Source organism: Rhinolophus sinicus, linkage group LG06 (genome assembly GCF_036562045.2).
Source record: "Rhinolophus sinicus isolate RSC01 linkage group LG06, ASM3656204v1, whole genome shotgun sequence".
NCBI lineage: Eukaryota > Metazoa > Chordata > Mammalia > Chiroptera > Rhinolophidae > Rhinolophus > Rhinolophus sinicus.
In genome coordinates, this window is record NC_133756.1 from 85,639,475 (window position 1) to 85,662,729 (window position 23,255).

Genomic DNA, 23,255 nt, shown 5'->3' on the forward strand with positions numbered 1-23,255 from the left:
CCAGGAGCAGGCCCCACTTTCGTAAGGAAGAGAAATTAAAAGCCACCAGTAAGATCTTGAGCCCTCCCTATCAAGGTGCCACCAGCTCCTTTCTCACCACCATGATATATATAAAAATGAGCCACAGATACATGAATGTGTGCAGTGACATGAAAAATACGAACAAATAATAGCGGGTCCTCTTCTCTCAGGAAGAGAAAGGAGGATGAGTGAGCTAACACTTACTGGGCACTATGATAATAGCAAGGAGATCTATGTATGTTCTTTCACTGGATCTTCACAATCACCGTACAAGTCAGTCACCTTACATGACACAGAATGTCTAAGAACACGCAATTTAAAAAGTGGCCACGCTCTCAATCTAGGTCATCTTGACTCCAAAATTCAGGCTCTTTCTACTATACTCCATGTCACTCTCATTTCCATTGAACCCCTCAAGTAAATCTGGTTAAATAGACAAATTAACCAGTCTAAGAAAACACGCTTCTGTGGCCCCAAAGAATGTCAATACAAACTGGAGAATATAGGAAGGGCTGGATCATAAGTAAGTGAATATGCTAAATCCCTTGACAGCTGGTAACTATCCAAAATAACCAAACACCCCCAGCTTGCAATGTTCCAGCAGTAAGGGTCCCTCTGGATCCCCCCGAGATGCTAGCTGATGTGAGTATCTCCTCATTAAAAACTACTCTAGGGTCTCTCACCATCCCAGGGGTCATTCCAGATCCCCAAGTCAGCATTAAGTTTTGTATAGAATTCGACAACCATCATCTGGCCTCACTCTCAGTTTATAATTATTCCAGTCTTATAAAAGGTTAATAATTTCATAAAGCTAGATGTGCCACATCTCATAAAAGGGTCTATCAAGAAGAAAGGTCAGAGTTACTTCAGTTCTCAGCACTCCTTGACGATTAAAAAAAAAATCTTCCAGAAAACTAAAATAAATACAAGGGTCCTTGTCAAGTTTCATATTTTTTCCATCTGTGGTAGAGTAATTCAAGAGGAAAGAGGCCAGCTTGCCAATACCCCCAAATTCGCACACTGCTCTATGACCATACTCCCCTGACAAGCAGGGCAAAATACTTGCTTGAATCAGTCTTGGTTTAAACACTGTTATCATCCAGCCAGGCCAGAACTACAAACATTAAATAAAGATTGAATATGCACTAGCCTCCTTAAAATAAGTCAACTATAACACCTACTGGGGAATAAAGGGGGGCCAGTTTTTTTACTTGAAATCATGGATCATAAGCCTTTCCATCGTCTGTGCAGCTACAACTTCAGTCTCTCTGTGTTTGGACTGGTGTAGTTCAAGTCACCAAGCCCTCCTCCAAACCACCTCTGTTCAATTTTAAGTGTCACCTTGGGCTGAACCCAAGCAGAGAGAGATGGCTGGATAAGGCGCCTACCATCACATGGAAAATAGAAAGGAAAGTAACACTTTGCCACTATTGATTAAGGAGAACCTGACAATCTGAGTTAAAAAACATGCAAACAAAAATCAGGTCTCAGAATATATTAGTGTCATTAAGAGAATGCCTCCCCAGTCCTCGGGAACCCTAGTGCAGGGTGCCAGCTCAGCTCAATAAGCGAGCTCGTGTTTCTTTTTAAATCTTTAACTCACTTTTTGGAAAAACAAAGCACAACTGACTGTTTATGTCTAAGTCCATCTGAAGCCACAGAACACTAACTGGGGTGGAAATAGCTGAATACTTCTTAGAAAGGTGCAGGAACGCGGACGGCGTGTGCCTCTGGCACCCCCAAGTACACCAACACAACACAGGTTTTTCACCGTGACACCAGACGTGTTTGAAAATGTATTTTATTTATACTACTGAATCTCTAAGGCAAGGAAAGAAGTCCTATCATTGCTGCTCTTTTCCAACCTAGAAGGTCAAGTGAAGAGGATCCAGGCTGCCTCCATACTCTCTCCAAAGTTCACGCCTCCTACCCCTTTACCCTCCAACACACACTCACACTCACACACGGACATTCTCACTCTTACTGCACAGCTGTAAGAACTACTGAGTCACCAGCAGGCAGGGTCACAAGACAACAGCTACATCCATTAGCTAAAATAAATCCCCCCTGGAGACAGGTTAAAATGCTTATTTACCAGCAACAATAGCTATGTTTCTTGTTACATTTTGTTGCTATTGGGAAAGTACTTATCAAAGAAGATCAGGAGTTTGGAGAGAATGGAACTGGTGTGAGAGGGGTACCCAGAGAAGAGATAAATCTAAACGACACCTAGACTTCCTTATTATAAACTACACTCCGTCTTTTAACAGACCACATTATAAACATTATAAAAGAGACTTATTATTTATATACATACATACATATAATATATATATTCAGAGTATCTGCCTCCCCTCCTGAAGGGAAAAAAAACATCCCAGGCTGTGACACCACTATTTAGAAGTGCAATTCCATACTTAGAAAAACTAAAATCAATATCTGTTGTAGCACCTCTCTCTCCCCCAGTAAGATCACGGTTGTTTTAGGAGGATACAAGCTTCTGAAATGCAGCCTTAACAAACAGAACATTGCTCAACTGTTCCAGAGGCAGGTGTCATAAACAAGCAGCCACATGGCAAACATATTGATTTCCCAGCCCTTATCTCACAGCAACCAGTGCTCAGTTACCAGGCTACTTTAATATGTAATTTACAGCAGGGAAAGGAGAGCAGGGCCCAGGGTGTCTGAAATATTTACTGGCGAGTTCTGGAGGCTCCCCACAGGGGTGGCAACGTGCAAGCAAATAGGAAGATTTCTGGGTTGGAAGCCACAAATGATCATTAGCATTTCCAAAAGGTCGAACGAAAAGGCCTAGCCAAGAACCCATTACTCTGGCACTATTGATCTTCAGCGATGTTTACGCCTATGAAAAATCCAGCTCACCACCACCGTTACTTAAACACAGATGTTTAATTTCTGCCAAAACAGAATAAGAAAATTACCTCCATCTATTCTGTGGGTTAAATCTGACTCTTCACTTCTCAGCCCACCTGACTCCAGATAAAAATAGAAGACAGGGAGGTTAGGATTTCAAAAGCTCCTGTGCTTGTTTCTGCAGGACTCTTGAGAACATGGAGAGTTAGCTTTTTTTTTTTTTTAATTTAAGTTAGACTTTTTATATATCCCAAGCTGCAAAACACCAAAAAAAGAACCAACACTAATTAAAAGCAATCAATGTATAGTTACATTAAGTGGGAAAGAAGCTCTGTGTCTGGCGTTAAAGGTTGTAGGTTTAAAATAAACTTAGAAATGCCAAAGTTAAGCTTTTCCAGATCAGCGCCAATGTGCCCACACGCCTGGTGCTATATATATGGTGAGCCCCATACCTTCAGACACTGCCCATTAAACCCTCAGTAGCACAGAACCAGGCTGCTGGCTGCGATGCCACCACCAGAACTTACATTTTCATCTTCAGATTCTAACTTATTTGAGCACATATTTTCATTTTGAATTGCCTTATGAGTTTTTAAATTTTCATTAAAATAAAAACAAAACTAAGAAGAAAGGAAGAAGAGCTGAAAAGGTTTCTGTTCAGAAACTCACAGAAACCCTGCCTCCATCTGCGACCAGTTGCGTGGAACAAGGCACACCGCAGACAGTGAACATAAAGCCTCTAAAAACCTGACCACATAGGTACCAAGTCTAAAAACATAAACACCTCTTCCATAATTTTCAGAAATTTTGCAAACCGAGAATGAATTTCCTTCCTCACTGAAACCTCCCTGTGTTGTAAAGCCACAGACATTTTTTAAATTATTTAAGTAGGGGAAAAAAAATCAGAGTGGAAGATTTTCATCAGATTTCCCTCTGGGAAGAGGTCATCTAGAGAAAGTCTCAAGAGCCAAAAAGGGGGAGACTTTTCTAGAATCATAAGTGTAGTAAAAACAGGGCCTCTACACGTAATCACACCATGTGAGGAGCAGCATCTATTAAAAATAACTTTACCTAAGTAATAACAGTAACGATGGTTAAAAGGTAATGCTCGGTTAATGACTGATACTCAAGGCTAAATACAGGTAATTGGCTTTTTTTGTTTTTTTGTTTTTAATTAGTAAAGAGTTTTTAACAAAATGATGTTCTAAGTATTTTCCAAGAAATTTATCTCAAACAGTAGCACAATTAACATAAAATAATTTTTTATTGTGGTAAAATATACATAACATAAAATGTACTATTTTAACCCTTTTTAAGTGTGCAATTCAGTGGCATTAAATACACTCACATTGTTGTGCAACCATCACCACCATCCATCCACAGAACTTTTTCATCATCTAAAACTGAAACTCTGTACCCATTCAGTACTAAGTCCCCATTCCCCCGCTCTCCCCAGAGCCCGGTGACCTCTATTCTACTTTCTATCTTTATGAATTTGCTTCATATAAACATTGGTACCTCATATAAATGGAACCGTACAATACTTACCCTTTTGTGTCTGGTTTATTTTACTTTTAGCATAGTGTCTTCAAGGTTCATCCATGCTGTAGAATGTGTCTATGTCAGAATTTCATTTCTTTTTAAGGCTGAATAATATTCCATTGTATGCATTTACCACATTTTTATCTATCCATTCATCTGTCAATGGACATTTGGGTTGTTTGCATTTTTGTCATTGTGAATAATGCTGCTATGAACATGTGTATACAAGTTACCTATTTAAGTTCCCTGCTTTCAATTTTTTTGGGTACATACCCAGAAGTGGCATTGCTTACAAAATATTTTTGTTCCTTTAAAAGGAATCCACCATTTGCAGCTTGGCATCCAACACCTTCATCAGAACCAAAAAAGAAAAACAGAATTAGGTTGGAAAACCAAAGCCTACAACGTTGCTGAAGCAGAAAGCCACACAGAGTGCGTCTGTCTGTCGGTCGGTGGTCACAAAAGTGCCTGTGAAGGGCTACCCCTGCCATGCACCAGGGGCTGCAGCCCAAAACCCTCACTTCCTCACTCGACGGGGGTGGGGGGGGGTGGGGGTGGTGGTGAGAGTTTTGAGTTCAACACCCGAAGTGCGCCTTCATAAAGGAAGGATTTGTAGGGTACAGGGAATGTAGCTGAACAGCTTAATAAATGATCTGACTAAGCCATTACTGCCTGGCACCTTTATGAGCCAACATTTGATGTGACCTTATTTAAACCTGCCAGGGTCTCACTGTACTAGGCAGCACACGAAAACTAGAATGCTGAAATTTTAGGACATGCAAACAAGCAAGAGACCAGAGATCTGTCTTCCCATCTCTTAACAGTTTACTAACTTAAAATGTCAAGATAAAAATTGCATGTACATCTTTAAAATGGGCATAGTTAGAGCTTTATGTCTTACCACAAATCAGAAACAACAGATAATCCAAACCCCCAAATTTTAATGAAAACAGAGACTACATCAGCTCTCCACCATCCAACATATACTCAGAAATTCAACTGTAGATAAAAACTGAGATGAGAAAAGGCAACTGTAGGTGCCTCCAAGGAAAGTCTGCAGTGTCCCTGGGATGCTCAGACCATGAGAAATTTACTTTTTCATAAAATAAACTTTTCTTTTAAACTTTTTTTTTAATACAGTGCCTTAAGTAGATCCTTGGAATTTGCAAGATAAATACTGGTAATTTGATTCTTATCTTCTCTAAATCCAATTCTAAGCCAATTTTGTGTAAAGGACACTAATTATAGCCTTCAGGGAGAGAAAAGGTAACCTATCAGAGAGAATATACTTGAAACATTTAAAAGACTACAGGACCCTGAAAAGTTAAATAGATTTCAAATCTATTGGCATAAGAATAATAATTAGTTAAGTGGAAATTATTCTCAGATCCTGGTCTAGTTACTCACCATGGGCACTTCGGAGTCTTATCTACACCGAGTGCAAATGTGCTCAGGCTAAAGAGATCTAGAGTTTACTTGCTCCCACCAGGCGCAGGCCTAGCAGTTGCTTTAAAAAGATCCAGCCTTGATGAGCAAAACTGTGAGAAAAGGGCCGAGATAATTGGATCTTCTTGCAAAGGGCTGAATTCTACTTTGTTAACTGATCTCTTTCTCCCTGCTCCATATCTATGTAGAAGAAACTGATTGTACAAGATGCTGTGCTTTTCCAAGCTAAACCCCAAAAACTGCAATGACAGTGACTGCGGGGTGTGTATGTGTGTGTGTCTGTGTGTGTGTGTGTGTGTGTGTGTGTGTGTGTGTGCGCGTGCGTGCGCGCGCACATGCGCAGTCCTTCACCACTCCTACCCCTTCCTGTTGTTTTTCTTGGCGGTGGTCACAAGAGACAATCATGCTAAAAGGATGCCATAAACCCCATCTGATGTTTCTGGCAGCTTTAGAGAAGGCGCAACGTGTGGAGAGGCCCCCACTCCTGTGGAGTTGAGCCACTGTGGCCTGCAGCCTGGTTCGTGGGTGCACTTCCCTGGGGGGCTCTGGGCTCATGGAGCACACAAGGCTGGTTGAGGCATCAGTGAAACAGATGCCGGGAGGCCTTGGCCTTTGGAAACTCTTGCTCCCACACGCATATTCTCAATGAGCTGATGGCTCAAAACAGCTTTCATTTCAGGACCTCTCCAACCATTGAAACTCCTTGGGTCAGGGACCTTGCATTCCTGACTGAGGGGCAAGCAGGTCTGAAATCCAGCCCCAACTAACTCACCAAGTCAAGAGCCCTTGTAGGAGCCACATCCTCCCAGAAGGGGCGCCTTTTCTAATTCCCAAATAAGCACCCACCTTGCGGACTACTAGCAGCCATGCTTGAGCCCGCACAGAAACTTCCTGAGTAGCTGGCTGGGTGCCCAAACAGCCGCAGCACTGCAATCAATGGGATGGTCCAAGCCCTCACCAATGAGAAGAGGAAACCTTTTCAACTGGCTTCGTCCAGGATCCCAATGTGTAAATGAACTAACATCTCAAACTAGCAGTGGACTAATTTGGTTTTGTTTTAGCGAAAAGTCAAAAAAAAAATTATATATATATATATATATATATATAAAATATATATTTATATATATATATAATATATATATATAATATATTTTTTTAAGGGCCTATATTGAAGCGTTTAACCAGAGAAAGGCTCAGAGTCTGAAACAATGATGTCATCACCATTCCAAAACACAAATACAGAAAGTGTCTCTTGACACTGTAAGAACAACCCAGGACCAATCCTTGCGTATGACATACTGTCCCAAAGAGCTAGTGTGATGCCTTTTCTATAAACCATCTAGAAAATGGACATGGGTTTAGTGATAGAAATAAGGTTCTTCATTTTTCTTACAGATTAGATTAGTCCCTCAGAGAAACCTGGCAGCAGAGAAATCAGAGCTGGCTAAAAGGGAAAACTTCCGTTACTGTGTTGTTCCAATCTTTTTATGGGCTCTGGCTGCTTCCAGCTGCTGGGACAGGACATAGAAATGGCCCGAGGCAAGTACATGGTAAAAAGATTTTCTGAGGCTCCTAATTCTGCATTAAACCAATGTTCCACCATCCTTATTCAGGCCTTTCACTCACCTCCTTCCAGAGGTCTTCTCCTAGTACTGGTTTCGCTGTTTATTAACAACCTCGCTGGAAGAAGGGCAAGGACAGAAGAAGGGCTTGCCCCCTTGGTAAGCGTAGGGGAGGAACAGAAGGGAGACCGAGAACAAAAAGGCTGAAGGAAGACAGGCCCCTCTGTAGCTGGCGGACAACGACTCCCATCCATGAGTTGTTCACTTCCCCACAGTGGACCACCCAGGGCTTCTAAATGACCCAAGGCTCTCTGGTAGGATAGGCTGGAATTTAACCAGTCTGTGCCACTGCTAAACTGTGACCCTGATTTTCGGTTCTGAAAATATGGTCTCAAAGATAAAATTTAAAGGGCAAAGACAAAAACACCCACGGCTTCAACACCCATCTGGACTCAGCTGCTGGAAGTCAGAGCGAGTCAGCAAAGAGCGCACTGTTGGGCTTGTCAGGATTTACCAATGTAGGGCAGGCACTGGTGGTTTTGAATCTTCTTTTAAGGGCAATTTTTGGGTGTGGTGTAGTATACACCACATAACATATGACTGTCCTCATATATTTCTACACCTTTAAACTTAAATCCTTTGAATGCTCTTCAGGAAAACTTCTCTTCCCTTTATCACGTAATGCAGACCAGAGGGTGATAAGTATGAAGAACCTCAAGAGCCAGGGACAGGTGGAAGGAAGATTGGGGGGCACTACAAAGTGGAGTCCCCAGTTTGGCTCCTCAGACTCATAGAGGGGCCGTGGGCTGGCAAACTGGGAAGGAAAGAACCCTGTGCAAGCCACTCCCATGTGCTATCTGACCTAACCCTTACAATAACCCTCCATGTTAGGTAGTTGCTATGACTCCCCCCATTTTACAGGTGAGCAGACTAAATCTCAGAGAGATAATATGGGGAGAGGCAGAATCAGGAAATGACAGCTACAAGGATCAAGGAACTCAGAAGCCGATCACTGTCCATGAAACGTCTCTTCAGAGAGAGGAGAGTGAGGGAGGAGGAGGGTCCCCTCTGGTCTTTACCCCCAACCATAGCTCATGTGACAACAACGGACCGTCAGGAGAAACATCAGGGAGAAAGGAATCATTTGCTCCACAAAATAAGAGGATCAAGACAGCAGAGTGCCCCCCACCCCCACCCCAGACAACAGAATTAGTTCTGAGGAACAGCTTAGAGTTGTCTAAACACGCACATGCTCACGATCCTAGCAGCGGCCCCTGCACTCTGCCCTTTCTTCCACCCCAAGCCAAACCGCCAGTGACAAAAAGGCCCTTCAATGCTCCGGGTGCCCCCACCTTTTGTAGCAAGCCTGGAAGGCCTGAATGCACAAACACAGTACCCTTTCACGGCAGCCTCTTGGGGCTCCTGTTTCACTAGGGCTGTGAAAGAGAGTACTGTAAATAAAAGAGGCCTGTTTGACCTGCCCCTCTGGCCCCCCAGACCTCCTTCTACTCTACTGTAACAGAGCTGCTGGTCAACACAGCCCCAGAGGCTCTGCTCAGGCCCACGGCCTTGCACCCCCTGGGCACCATGGGGCAGGAAGGAAAAAGGATACGGCCCTGGCTGATTTAGGGATGTCAGTGAGGAGAAGTAGATGGTCCTGGTCAGTCCCAGTGGCTTTTAAGCATTTAAGCACTTTTATAAGTGGTTCCAGGAAAATCATCTCAGAACACCAATGCTTGACTGGTTTAGGAGAGGGGGAGGGGAGGTCATTTGGTTTTGTTCTCTTTGACCAGCCAACTGGACAAAAACAAGGAGAAGGGAAGTGGACTGAAAGACTGGAGTTCACCCTTGATCGTAGCCATAGGACACAATCTCAACAAGCTGGAGAAGCAGATAGGAACTGTCATACTAGGTGCAGCCACATACCTTTAAAACCCAATAAAGAAAGAAGGAAAGATAAGATTGTGGCGGGGGGGGGGGGGGGGGGGGGAAGGCACAAAGAAATGCAGAAGTAGCAACCAAACTCACATATATAGAGAAAACAGGCCAGCCCCCGGGTCCACTCAGCCATCTCCCATCACCCCTCAGCATCAGCATTTATAGAAGTTGCCGTGCACAGACAGGCTCAGAGCTGATTCTTTTGGGCTCAGGGGGTAGCAGGGAAAGACATGAGAATATGGTGAAAGGTTCTTTGGTAAACATCCATTGCCTGTCCTCTCTACAGCCAGGTAGCATTTTTGGACCTTTAACCACCCCATTATACCCACTGTGATTCTCACTGACATCACATTAGGGCTGGCAGGGGGTAGGGAGAGGATGAAATCTGAAACTTGGAGGAGAAAACAAATAAGCACAAACAAGAACATACATATTTTTCTTAAATTTCCCACAAAGATGAAATGTTGCAAAAAAAAAAAAAAAGCAGAAACAATCTGAGAGCTTGGTAGAGATGTTAGTATTTTATGAGAAAGGGCAGGGCAGCCATGGGCACACTCCTCCCCTGGCTGGGAAAGCAAAGTGGTCTCGGACCTCCATAACAGCGCAGGGTGGGCCCACACAACGTCCAAGAGAATGGAGTCCTTTTGTACGTTTTAAAAGGAGTTTCCTAGGATTGAGGGACAAAAAGTCTGGGTCTCTAAACCACGGGTTGGGAAGTTCTTACCCAGACCTCGGAAGAGCCCCCGCACAAGGCCTCAGCTGTACAAACCCGAAAACTATCTTCTCACCTCCAGAAATTCCAGGTATGTCTGTGATGTGGGACTGGCGAGGGAAGCCTGGGAGCCCACTGGCTAGGCCAGCATCCTTCCTTTGCTTCCTAAGCCACCAACAGCTTCCCAGGACTACCTATACAAAGCCTTAACTCAAGAAAACCTAAAAGTTCAAGAGGACACTCTGTTTTCCCACCACCCTCCCTGCATTAGACCCCCTTAGGCACGACCTCCTTAGGCCTCAGACACCTGAGTGACAAGAATGGCCTCACCCCACAGAAAACATACCTCACTAGTGAGGTGACACTGCTCCCACAACCATCCACAGCATATCCTGGCAGGGAACAGAAGAGAAGTTCATAGGGAGCCACATTTAATGACTTGGAAGAGCCACTCTGTCACTCTGGGCCTCTGTTACTTGTCCATGAAATGGGCATGAGAATAATAATGCCACTTTTCTTGCCTGAAAGCTTGTGAGCTAAACTAGATGACCTCCTCATGTGCTTTCCCGAGCTAAGATCTTGATTATAGGAACAATCTCAGCAACAAACAACAGCAACCAAGTGACCCAGAATCAGCCACTTCCTGCCCTGAGCTTGGCTGGTTGCTCCAGGAAGTCCCCAAGCAGTTACAGACCCACACCTGCCATCTGGGTGCCTATAAAACCTCTGGACCTATACACTGCAAACACCTTGGAATTTACCTACAAAGTCTAAAGGAGGGAAAGGAGGAGCAGCCAGCCTCCCTGCCCCTCTCGTCTCCAGATTCAGCTCATCGTACCTGTACCAGGTTCACAAACCCTACAGAGAACGCTCAGCACTTTGATAAGTGCACATGCAAAAGGATGGCTCCCCAACAAGTACTTGAGGACTGTAGCTACATCATCATCCCCTCTGCTTCCCCACCAGCTTACTCAGCAGCCTCTGTCTCTGTCTGTCCAAGCCCAAGTTGGAGAGGCGAAGATTTCTAGAAGCCAAGAGAGGGCAGACTTCCTCCCCGGGCACCTCTACAATTCAACCCACTGAACACATCATGGATCATTATTACCCTGAGCTACCTGCCAGGTTGGGCACTGGGATAAAGAAAAGAAAAAGGCACAGTCCTTGCTTCAGGGAGCTCTGTGTCTTCCTGAAGCACGGCCTGGGCATAAATGTAGTGAGTGGTACAGTACCTGCACTAACACAGCAGGACGTCCTTGTCTGAGCCCTTGCCCGGGATCTGCTCCTCCCACACACCCCGAATCCACGGGAAAACCCAATGGCGGAGTCAGCAAATGTTCAACCCTTGAGCCCTGCATCCCCTCCCAGCAAAGCTCCCTGATGGATTTTCCTCCCTGGGATGTGGTCCAGTCGCAGGGGTCCTGGATTGCGGTGCTGGAGGTCCAGAAAGGGGAAGCAAGACCCAGCTGCAGGTCTCGTGGTCCTTGGCCCCAGGTGGCCTGCTCGCTGTCACCCAGCCGGAAAACACAGGCAGTGGCACATCAATACCTGCGCCTGCACAGTAAGGCGCTGTGCGAACAGCCCCTAACTACCTCCCTTCATACAGCATTCACACCCCCCACCCACTACTCCTACCATAACAAAGATGCCAAGTAGGACACATTTCCCACCCAACAACAACGAAAGAAGGAAGACAGAAAGATAAAAGAAAAAACTCCAAAGCGAAGATGGTTCTACTGTGACAATCCCAGAGTCTGGGCCTGCTTCTGGGTCCCCCTTACTATCTGCTTCGTCCTGGTGGTTAACCCTCTAGTACCACATTGCAGAGACTCAGAAACCTCAGCCCACTCCTGCTTCACAGTAACACCGCCATCTATCAGACAGCCTCCAGTTCACTAAGTCAACAGATTCCTGGAATACCTGTGATGTCTAGGGCACTGCGCTGGACTGCGGGGATAGAGGGGGGTGGGGGATGGCGATGGAACTGAGTCGGAGCCACATGCTACCCACAGAAACTTAGGGTGTCACAGGGAAGAAATGAACAGAAGTAACAATAACAAACGATCAACTTTTCTCTATTCTATACCTCTTTTGGCATGGGACTTCAGGAGGGACATATTTCCGACTGCAAGCAAACGGGGGCAATGCATCAAGAAAGGCTGAGAAGGAGGGAGCATTTATGTTCCAGCCTGAAAGCTTTGGCCCTGGTGCAATGAGTGGAGGAGGACATGGCAAAGTGAAGAAAAGAATGAAGAGTTCAATTCAACTGCAACACACACTGAGCTGCCATACGCTAGACAATGTACAAACAGGTTGTAACACAGACATGAAAATGACGGCCCCTGCCCTTGAGCGATGTACGTCCTAAGGCACATGACGAGAAAGGGAGGAAGAGTAGAAACAGCTGGAATCTAGCATCCTCAGTGGCAGTGAAGGTCAAGCTGAGAATACTCTAGTTGATTCTCTGTAACAGGTAAGAGAACCATTACAGGTTTTGAACAGGGTGGCAACATGATCAGAGCTCTACTTTGGGAGATGTGGTGAGAACCACAGTCAGGGGAACTGCAGGAAGGCTGGTTAGGAGACGGGGATGGCCACCCGGTTATGGGAGAGTGAGGAAATGGGGCTGGCGAGGCAAATGGTGATGGGGAAAGCAAAGCAAGGTGGGGGCCACAAACGACACCAACATCTGGGGAAGAGGGCAGAGCGTCTGGCAGAGTGTGAGGGTACAGAAGATTCAAGAGGGACAATGCTGAATTCAGCTTGACACACACCATTCCAGTTTATCGCAGGACTGGAGTACCCAGCAGGCAGCTACAAAAGAAATGTGTCCAAGACAAAACAACAACAACAGAAAAAAAACACACACACAAAAAAAACTGGAGATAGAGATCTGGACATCATCCAAAGAGGTGAGCGCAGAAACCACGAGACTGCCTAGAAAAAGATGGAGGGGGAGGAGAAATGGCAAGAACAACTATACTGTGGCATGACAGTGTTACATTCAACATCAACTGACACACACTGACAACCCCATCACCTTACTCTGAAGAAGAGAAACTACCAGCATTTTGCAGAGGAGGAAACAGATTGGGGGCCCAAGTGCTTGCCGCTGAGAAAGGCAACACTGGGATTCATACACAGATCCCGCAGAACTCCATGTCCAAGTTCACACTGCCTCTAGGGAGGGAATTTCAGGAAATATAGCGGGGGGTGTGTGGTGTGGAATCAATGCTTGAGTCCAGGAGGCCACACTGCTTTTGAGAGCGAGGAGTTCACAAGTGACCTTTGAAAGCACAGTGTCAATGTGGTCAATCTGATGAAAAGCGGCCTGCAGTGGATTGAGGAGCTCCTTGGGGCAAGTGAACCTAAAGTTCAACGTTGAGGAGAGTCAATTTGTAAGCACTCACCTACACCTTTTAACAGTAGCCATCTCATGAGTGACTGTGAAGATGAAATGTATTTATGCAAGTGAAGGGCTTAGTACCGAGTGAATGCTCAACTTGCTATTATTTAATGAGCACCTATTACTGTATGTGTTCAGCATGGCATCAGGTAATGCCAGGCGAGAGGAGAGATAAAACATGGTCGCTATCCTCACAGAACCTGTATTTTAGTTGGGGAGACGAAACATAAGCTCCAACAGTGTAATAACAAGGCAGCAGAGCTTACAATCAAATGGGGCACATTACAAATGTTGCAAGAGATGAACAAGAAGGCCAGAGTGCCAAGACAGTGGGACCTGCTTCCCAGAGAAGCCTCACCTGGATATGTCTGAAGGCTGGCTGGGACTGGGAGGCCAAGGAGAAAGGGAGAGACAATCCGGGTGGGGGTCGGGGTGGGGTGGGAGGAGTAGGGAATGCCAACAACAAAAGCACTGTCTTTCCAACCTTGCTCCCCTGGAATTGGCCTGACTTCTCAGAGGCAAGGGGTTGAGTTTGCACTGCTACGTCATGTTTGCAAAGGTAGAGTGTGAATGTGAAAAAGGACAGGTGTGCGCCAAGTCTAATGTATCTCCATTCAATGTTGCTGGCCTCCCACAAAGTGGAGCGTGGACTCTGAGCAGGGGTTAGGATGGGGAAGGACTTCAGAAAAAGAGCAAGCACCCAATCCAGGAGGCCTGCAAAGCTCTTTACCACTCCCAGCCCCACCACCAAATACTCAGAGGAGGCTGGATGACAGCTGGGGGGGAGGGAGGGTGCAGCACTCTAAGCAACTGCACGGCCTCACTGCCTCTTTTGTCTTCCTCTAAAATCTCAGTTATCCATCCTCCAACCAACTGAGCCTTGCAAACACCCAGACCTGCTACATGGCATTCAAAATGCTCCGTGACCTGGTCGCATTCCACTTTGAATGCCTGGTCTCCCATCCCATCCCACTCCCATCTCCCTACTCCAGGACACTACCCTGTGTATGGGCCTCCCATCCCCACTCATACCCTGCTACATCTTTGCTCACCTCCTAGCTAGAAATGACAGTTCCTATCTCCATTTGTCCAAGAACTGGCCAAATGCCACCTCCTCCATGAAGCCCCCCTGAGATTTCAATCAGAATTGTTCAATTCCTTCTGTGCTTCCTTCATACCTCACTTATATAATAATTGAGCATATGATTTGATACACACATACATAGATATATATATATATAGATATCTATAGATATATAGATAAGTAATCACTTGTTTCACTGTGAGCTCTTAAATGGATTTATTAATATCTTTCCACCGCCCCACAGCACTTAGCAACCACCTAGCACACAGAGGGTGCTAGTAAATGTTTTCTGAACTGTATACCCATGGCTAAGACCTCACTGTATTGAGGTGTTCTTCAAAATATGGGTAACAATCCATTAGTGGGTCTTGATTAACATTTTTAAATGAAATAGGAGGTAGAACAGAAGAGAAACTATCAGAATCCATAGCATATCGTTAAGATAAACAGTGTTTCCCTGAAACTGTGCTTTGAGGAATGTTTGTGTATGCCCTGGGCCAGGATGAAAAAATGTACTGTTCACTGTGGGCCATGGCCTCCATTCTGGGATAAACCAGCAAATAAAAAACAAAGTTATCAGAGGTTTCGTCCAAAACAAAACTTGTGAAGAATTCCTGAGGTGGTAGTCACTGCACACCATTCCTCTGCGGACACCTCACAGCTTCAGCACAGAACCATCATGGTAGGGTGTTGGAATTTGGACAAGGGTCCTCACTCCCTGATCATTCCAGTCAGTCCGCTGGACTCCGCTGACCAAGGCAGGAAGGCACAGGGCTCCGAGGAAGGCACAGGTGTAACCAGCTTTATGACTAAAAGAGATGTAGGAGTGAACCCTTGGCAAACCAGACCACATGCCTGAGTTAATGTAAACATTTCATTTTAAACCCAGAAAGCAACACTCCCCAAAGATCCAGGGTGAGGAAGCCTTCTCCCAGGACTGCTAATTTAGGGCCCCCCTCAGAGAAGGGTATCTGATCCAGGCTTGTCTACTCAGGGCTCTGGGGTGCTGCTCCCCCACCTCCCCTTCCTGACTCTCGCATCACTTCTTTTCACCACTCACTCCTCATCAACTCCTTCCCCCAACCTGCTACCTGGGAATCACGCAGTCTGGCCACAGATCTCTCAACTGGTTCAAAAGCCTCCCTCCTCAGGAGCTCTTATCCTTCTAAATAATGAATTTCCCAGACCTAATTAATGCAAAGAAAGGGATGATATACATTTCTCTGTTGCTTTATGTTACAGCTAGTTAGACACCTTGAGGGAAGAGCAGCCTCTAGCTAAAGGGTCAGATAAGCTAAAATCAATGTAAGCCACCACCTCCGAATCTTTTAAATCACCCCCTTCCCTTCCCTGACTATCTGTGAGCCAGATCCCTGCAGTGGGCATGGAGCAACCTCCAAGCCTGCAAACGACCATCCATTCAGGTGATATTTGAAGAGTGATCATCTCCGATCCGACTCCTGATTCTTGTCAGCCCCCAGTTCCTCCCCCACACACACCCAAAAAGCACTGCAATCGCAGGCAGTAAGTAGAGAGCCAAGAACAAGGGAAATAACTTCAGAGCGTACAACAGAAACAATAGAAGGGAGATACTCAGAAGGCATCTTAATAGAAGTATAACATCTTAAACAATGGAGGTGAGATTCTGTTTCTTCTCCCAATTGGTCAAACCCATCTGGCTATGTTAATGCACATAATCAATCACCATGATGTGATCAAACAATGATACAAAACTTACAAATATGGAAGTATCTAAAACAGGGCTATGGGAATACTGAAATCACGGTTCAAGGGAAGCCACTCGCTAAAGGGGAAGACATGGAGCTGCCTTACAAACATCTCAAGGTCTGACTCTGGAGAGCTGAATTAGTGGGAGGCATTAAAAAATCTCTGGAAACAGAATTAGCTGCTCAGCCAACAGTAACATCCCTGTCTTAGGGGGTCCAAACAGAGGTTAGGTGGCGCAGAGTATATCAGAGCCTCAGGATGGGGGCTGGCCACAAAGTCTTTTCCAGCCCACCACCCATCACAACAAGGCAACACCAAAAGCCAGCGTACTGGGTTCCATCACCCCTAAAAGGGCATGGGACACAGCGTTATGGCTCATGTCTGGAGAAGATGGAAGAAAGAAGGTAAACAAAGTACAATGTATTTTCTATGGCCAGTCCCAGCCTCTGGGGTATTGGAAAAGTTGGCATGATGTTGATGTTCTAGGTCAGCGGCTTCTAATCAAGACCCAGAGTCTCTAAAACCAGTTTCTTAAGTAAAGCTGGCCTCTGTGGACCAGTGGGTGTCGAGCAGGGAAGGCGGACGTCTCTAACGCCTGTTAAATTTTAACTGATGTTGAGGAATTGTTTGTTGTGTTGTTTTGGATTACAGGTGGTAGATGCCAAGCACGGCTGCCCCCTTTTCAGCTTCTCTTTTTTTAAAAAGACAAAAGAAAAGAGAAAAACAAAACAACCAAACACCCGCAGCCCAAGCCCCTGTCTGCGCTGTGGGCGGCCGACATGAGTTTCCTTTATCCAACCACAAAAAGGCATCAGTGGAACCAGCGAGGGGCCCTGGAACGGCCTCTCCAAGCCAGGGCCCGCCACTCCGTTGAGGTTAGCAGTTAACCAGGGGCCAGGAGCCACTCGGGCAAACAGACCATGCCCCCCGTTACACAACGCTGGCCTTATCTCCCTGTGCCACTGTCGGTTTGCAGGCATTGCATAGTGCTACAACCACAGCAGAGACTGGCCTGAGGGAGATAGCCGTCTCTCTGCTTGCTATCAGGGAGGCAAAAGTGTGTCCGGGACGGTTAGCCTGAATTCGCACATTCGCCTTTCTATTAAAAGAGAGTCAGGGAGACGAGTAACAACCAGTCCGGCTGGCCGGCTTCATAGTGTCACTTCCTTTGCTCCTGATGGCTGAAGCCCCCCTCCCCAGTCCACCTCCCTCTCCCAGGCCCTCCAACCAAGGAGAAGAGATGGCATGGGTCCATTCTGTGTCATTTCACCAAATCTTGGTAGAGTGCCAGGGACAAGCCTCAGGAAGATGCGCTAATGACCACTCTCTCAACTTTTCAGACTGACGCTGGAAGGCAGACAAGGAGCAGGGGGCAGCAGGACATAGGTTAATGAACAATGTCAGCACGCAGAGCCCTGATGTCACTCACCTCCTCAGACACTGTCAAAGGCTCCCAACTGCCCCCGGAGAAAGTCCAAACACTGAAAACAGTTACATTTCTTGAGCAACTACCTTGTTCCAGGCACTGGGCAGGATGTATTAAATGCATTATCTGAAATCCTCAGGCAATCCCACACAATATCCCACACGCTCACCCTACTTTAGGGATGAGGAAACCATGGTTTCACAGTGCTTTGAGCACAGGGCCAAGATCGTGCAATCAGCCAGTGGCAGCCTGAGAATCTGCTGGGCTTCCCGTGGTCTCCCCACTTTTCCATGCTGCTTTCTCTCCTGGCCTAGCATTTATGGCAACTCCATCTGGCCCCAACCTACCATTCTAGTAGTAATCACACTCATTCCGGTCACAGGAAGGTACTTTATCGAGGATCCCAGCCTAATCATAATTGCAATTTCATAGTTTTTCATAGCATTGCTAGCTAAGTCTCCCTCCTCCATTAGGAAAGCCCACAGGGCAGAGGCTCTGTTTGTCTTGTTCATCACTGAATTTCTAGGGCCCAGCATACAATAAGTGTTAAACAAATTTTTCTAATTAAAACTGAATCCCTCCAGGTAGAAGGCCTTTCATCTCTGAATTTCCTTGTGTTTTCTCTGTATATCTCTCATAATCTTTCCATTTTCTATCAGAATTATTAACATACACATACACGTTAGGTATTTTAACTCCTCTGCTCAAATTGTAAGCTCCTCAGAGCAAGTGTCATGTCTTATTCATCTTTGTATCTTAAACCCCCCCAACACAGTGTGTCACCTGTAAATCTAAGGACTCAATGTACATTTAACCTACTCAGGGTAAGCAGCAGACCGGTTAATGAATCTCCAAGAGGTAAGTCACCATCCCCAAATCTTCCCAGAACCACTCATCCAAAGATTTGAAACTACTGTCAAGTCAGACTCTATTCTAATCCCCACCTTGGTGGAAGTGGGGAGCAGACCTGAGTAGTCACAGGCAAGTTTGTGAAGGAGGAATTAAAGCAGACAGGGAATGAGGAGAAATTGGTTCTAGTCCTGGTTTTTCCACTAGCTTGCTGTGGGACCTTAGGCAAATGACAGAACCTCTCTGGTCCTCCATTTAGTCCCCCTTAAATGAGTATGTTGAAATAAACCATTTTATAGGCCCTTCCAGCTCTAATATTCTATGGTTCTTGGTCACCTTGAGAAGCCACACCAGCAAAGCAGCTGGAGAGCTGTGAGTACCTTCCACAGTGAGTGGCACGAAAAGGGATGTAGGGCGCTTAGAACCCTCCTCACACTATTCCTCAACCCTCTGAACCTTAGCTGGTAAATAAGCCAGTCAATCCCCCTCACTGGGACTGATTCAACCACGATTTGAATATGGACCTGAAATAAATAAAAGGGAGAAAGCAGATACTGAAATGGATTATCAGTAAGTAACTCCCCTTTAGTTAAACCTCAATTTTTCCCCTCATATGTATATTTTCACAGATCCAGTTTGGGAGCATTCAAATTAGCACAACCTGGCCTTAAAAACTGTGCAAAACACATAGTAAGCATTTTGCTTTTATTTATGTCATCAATGGTTTCAATGGGGATGACTCATCCTTCCTCTTTAACACTCTGTTCTAATATGGTTTACTATAAATAATGTGGGGTGGCGGGAGAGAGAAAAAGAGAGGAAGAGAGGAAGAGAGGGAGAGAGGGGGAAAGGCAGAGAGAGAGACAGACAGACAGACAGACAGACACTCTAAGCAACTGAGCACTGGGGCTCTGCACAGCCAGGTCACAAAATATCCAGGGAATGAATCTGAGCTCAACCAGCAGCCTGGTGGAGGTTCCCTTCTACAGGAAAAGCAAACAGGTGTTCGGGGAAAGTTAGAAAAGGAAACTAATACAAACTGGATGTGCCAGGTGCTGGCCTAGGATTTTAACACACAAGCTTCTTTAACCTCCCAGAACCTTCCCAAGAGATAGAAACGGGATTCAAACTCAGGCCACTGTCCCTCCGCTGCCCACTCCCTTAGAGTGTATGTGTCAAAACTCAACCTATTCTTTCCAATCCCAAGCTACATCTACTGGTGGTGGGCTAGATTGTTTTAACAACAGAAGAACCTCTCAAGACCCCAGACTCACAGGAGGCCAAAGCACAAATGCAAAAACATTACAGCAATTAAGAGGAGTCTGCCCCAGCACCAGGCAATCAGTAGCAGCAACTCCTTCCAACCACAGCAGTTAGAAATCACCAGCCCCTTGGGGCGACAAAAGGGGGTGACCAGTTAGCTCAGTTGGTTAGAGTGCTGTGGTCTTAACAACAACGTTGCCGGTTCAATCCCCACATGGGCCACTGTGAGCTGCGCCCTCCACAACTAGATTAAAACAACTACTTGACTTGGAGCTGATGGGTCCTGGAAAAACATACTTAAAATAAATAAAAGTTTTAAAAAAAGAAATCACCAGCCCCTTGGCCTGTCTACCTTCCACCTAAGAAGTGAGGCCAATATTCACCCAGGGCTGAGCTGACAAGTCCCCTACACGTTCTTTCCAGAATGCACCTTCAAAGTCAAACACAGTCACCCAATGTCATCACTCACTATATTTATCAAATGTGTCACCAAATTATTTTCACCATTTCAGACAGCGAAATCTACCCTCCCAAAGGACAAGGCAAAAGAATGTGGCACAAACTTTGGAAAGGATTCCGAAAGAAGATTTCCAAAATGTTTGGGGCCGTGGCCACATCACAGGATTAAGTGATCACTTACTAGATACATATGCCTCTTTAGAACGGCAGTAGCCCTTCACAAATGGGGACCTTCATCTTCATAATGCACTAACACTATCCATCTGTCATTTCATCAGCTGGCTGCTAGCACACAGGGTTGGCACTACTATCGATTTAGCAGTGCCCAAAACAGAACATTTCACTGCTTCCTTTCATAGTTTCTCCCCTGGGCCAAAATAACAGGCTTCGAAGGGCCTGGTTCTATGGCTCAGCAGTGCCTGTTTACAAAGTACATTCACTGTGCTATGCACTTTATACATATTTTATTCACATAACCACCCAAAAGGTGTTGGCCTCATGGTTTTACAGAAAAAGGAAACAGGAGCTCAGAAAGGCTAAGTAACTTGTTTAATGGGTTTTCATCCAGGATACCTCACTCTAAAGCTTGTGTTCTTCTCATAACTCCACATACACTGTCCCTAGAAAATACTACCTCCCCCACCTCCCAGAAAGCCTCTCCCATGCAGGGAGAACACCCCACCCCCCACCCCCCAACAATTCCTGGGCTGTATTTCACTATCTTCAGCATCTCGTGGACTTTGTGCCTGCTGTTTCAACTTCCTGGTAAGTCTGTTTCAGTAGATACTCCTGTTCTTAAATAGCACCCTCCATGATCTGCAAACATTACAAGGACATCACCACAAAGCTATCAGCTGGGTTCCTAGCTTGAGCAGCCAGTCCAAACTCTTTTGTTTGACTCTCAGACAGCTTATTGACTAGGTGTGATGGGGTCAGAAGTTTTCTTTTCACCTAGCCTCTTCCAGAACCAGGCACTCTGCTTGAAGAAGTAAATTCCAAGCAAGTGGGAAAAGTCCACCCATTTAAGGTTTCAGATTTACGTATTTTTAGTAAGCACCAATCACTTACCAGCCAGCAACCTGTGGGAGCGACAGAGGGTTAAGGGAGAAAAAGCTCAGAACTAAAGGAGCAAAGGTTACCTACACCCTTTCCCCTCTTGTATTAACACGGGCATCCGCAACCCACTCAGTGAAATGTTCTCAGAGGCTTTGCATGTCCACATGAAGGAGAACAGGAGGTGAGGGCAGGAAGCTGATAAACTGTGCGATAAATGCAGCTGCTATGTTTTACAAGATACCTGTTTTCTTCCATCAGGTGCTTTCACACATCTCCAACCAGATCTGAAAGCGTGTTCTGTCTCCCCACCTGGTACCTCCTTCTAACACACCACCCCTCACCCTGACCCCAACAGTTTATCTCTGCATATTGGAAAACTAGCATTTATCAAGTAATCTACGCCTCATAGATTGTTAAACAGACCACAGGGGTTATCAGTGGAGTTGATACAGGGAGATAAACAGCAACCTCTTATGCAAATAGCACTAAGAATGTGGGACTGGCCACAGGACAAAATCGGAATTTAGCAGAACAGGAATCTTAACACTTTTCCTCAGTTTCAACCCTAGAAACCCACAGGAACCTGGAGAAGATTCTTTGGGTGGATTTTCCTCTCCCTTTCTTGCAGGCAGGGGCAGGTGTGTTTATAGGTCCAACCATCTTTGCAAAGAAAAGAGGTAGCTTCACATCTGACTAATAATAGTTCTTTTCTGTGACCACCAGCTTCTCCTCATAACAGCCATTTCATTTTTCTGGAAATTCAGGCCCACTGGAATGTACTTTGTTCAGAAAGGGGGAAAAAAGGTATTCTCCAATTGGGGAGTGTGAGTCAAATGGCAGTGGGGGGGAAATACATAGAAAACCAGGATTCTGGGTTCCGAGACACAATCCACGTGACCAGATGATGTCTGCTCCTGGGCTATGGAGATCTGCCTTGGCTCAGAAATAAGCAGGTCCAGGTGGCATCTTTTCAAACCCTTCTCTCATTTATTTTAAGGGCAAACTAACATCAAGAAGCAAGAGGTGAGTGGCTCCAAGTGACAAAAGAATTGTACCCGGAGGGACAGAGCAAGCTGCTTCTCACACCAGGCTACAGGCTGGGGAGGGGGGAAATGGGAGAATGACAGAATCCAGGGCTGACCAGAATGAAAGACTGAATGGAATAGGCTAATTTACACAGGAAGTAAGCACTTACCAGACCCTTCATCTCAACACACAAAACCCTCGGCCATATCTGGAAGCAATTACATCCAGTTAACATGATCTGCTCACCACTAAAATTAACTGCAAACAGAAATATTTTTCACTTTTGCAACAGGGGATGCCAAGCTTTGGCCTCTCCCCACCACCACCCTCCCTGACCCATTGAATCAACTGCTGGGGACTATTTAGCAGCTACTCAGCTCAAAAAACAAAAACCACTCTTGTAGCTGTCAGGACACAAAAAGTAAAATAGTGGATAATTATGAAGGGGGGAAGAAGGGGGAGAGGTGGCAATGAAAACCATTGTGCTAGAAATTGAGGAAAGGGGCCAGGCACATGGGTCCTAAGTGGGTCTGCAGCGCTCACAAGTACAGCCCTGGTTTTCCATACTCAACTTCAAGGAAAGAAAAATGTTTTTATAGTCACTCAATTTAGCAGCCTTTTCACATTGTTTTTAGGTACCATCTTTATCCCTTCTGCCAAGGGAATGGGGGTGGAGGTATGTACGGAGGTAGACTCACAAATGTTAGCAGATCCTTAATTTAGCAGAGCATTTAGGGGACAACTGTCACGATTTAGCTTTTGCATTGAACATTTTCAATCCCTACTCTACCAACGCCTTCGAAGCAGCTTTCACCTGCTCGAAGAGGGACAAGAGCTGCTACGTAATTGAGACATGCACAGTTTTT

The 23,255-nt window shown here is 45.5% G+C and overlaps 1 protein-coding gene across 5 annotated transcripts in view; it reads right to left on the reverse strand.

Annotated features, from left to right (window-relative positions):
• Positions 1–23,255, reverse strand: part of ZBTB16 (zinc finger and BTB domain containing 16) — a 186,809-nt gene that overhangs the window by 146,764 nt on the left and 16,790 nt on the right. The gene's annotated exons all lie outside the window — the stretch shown is intronic.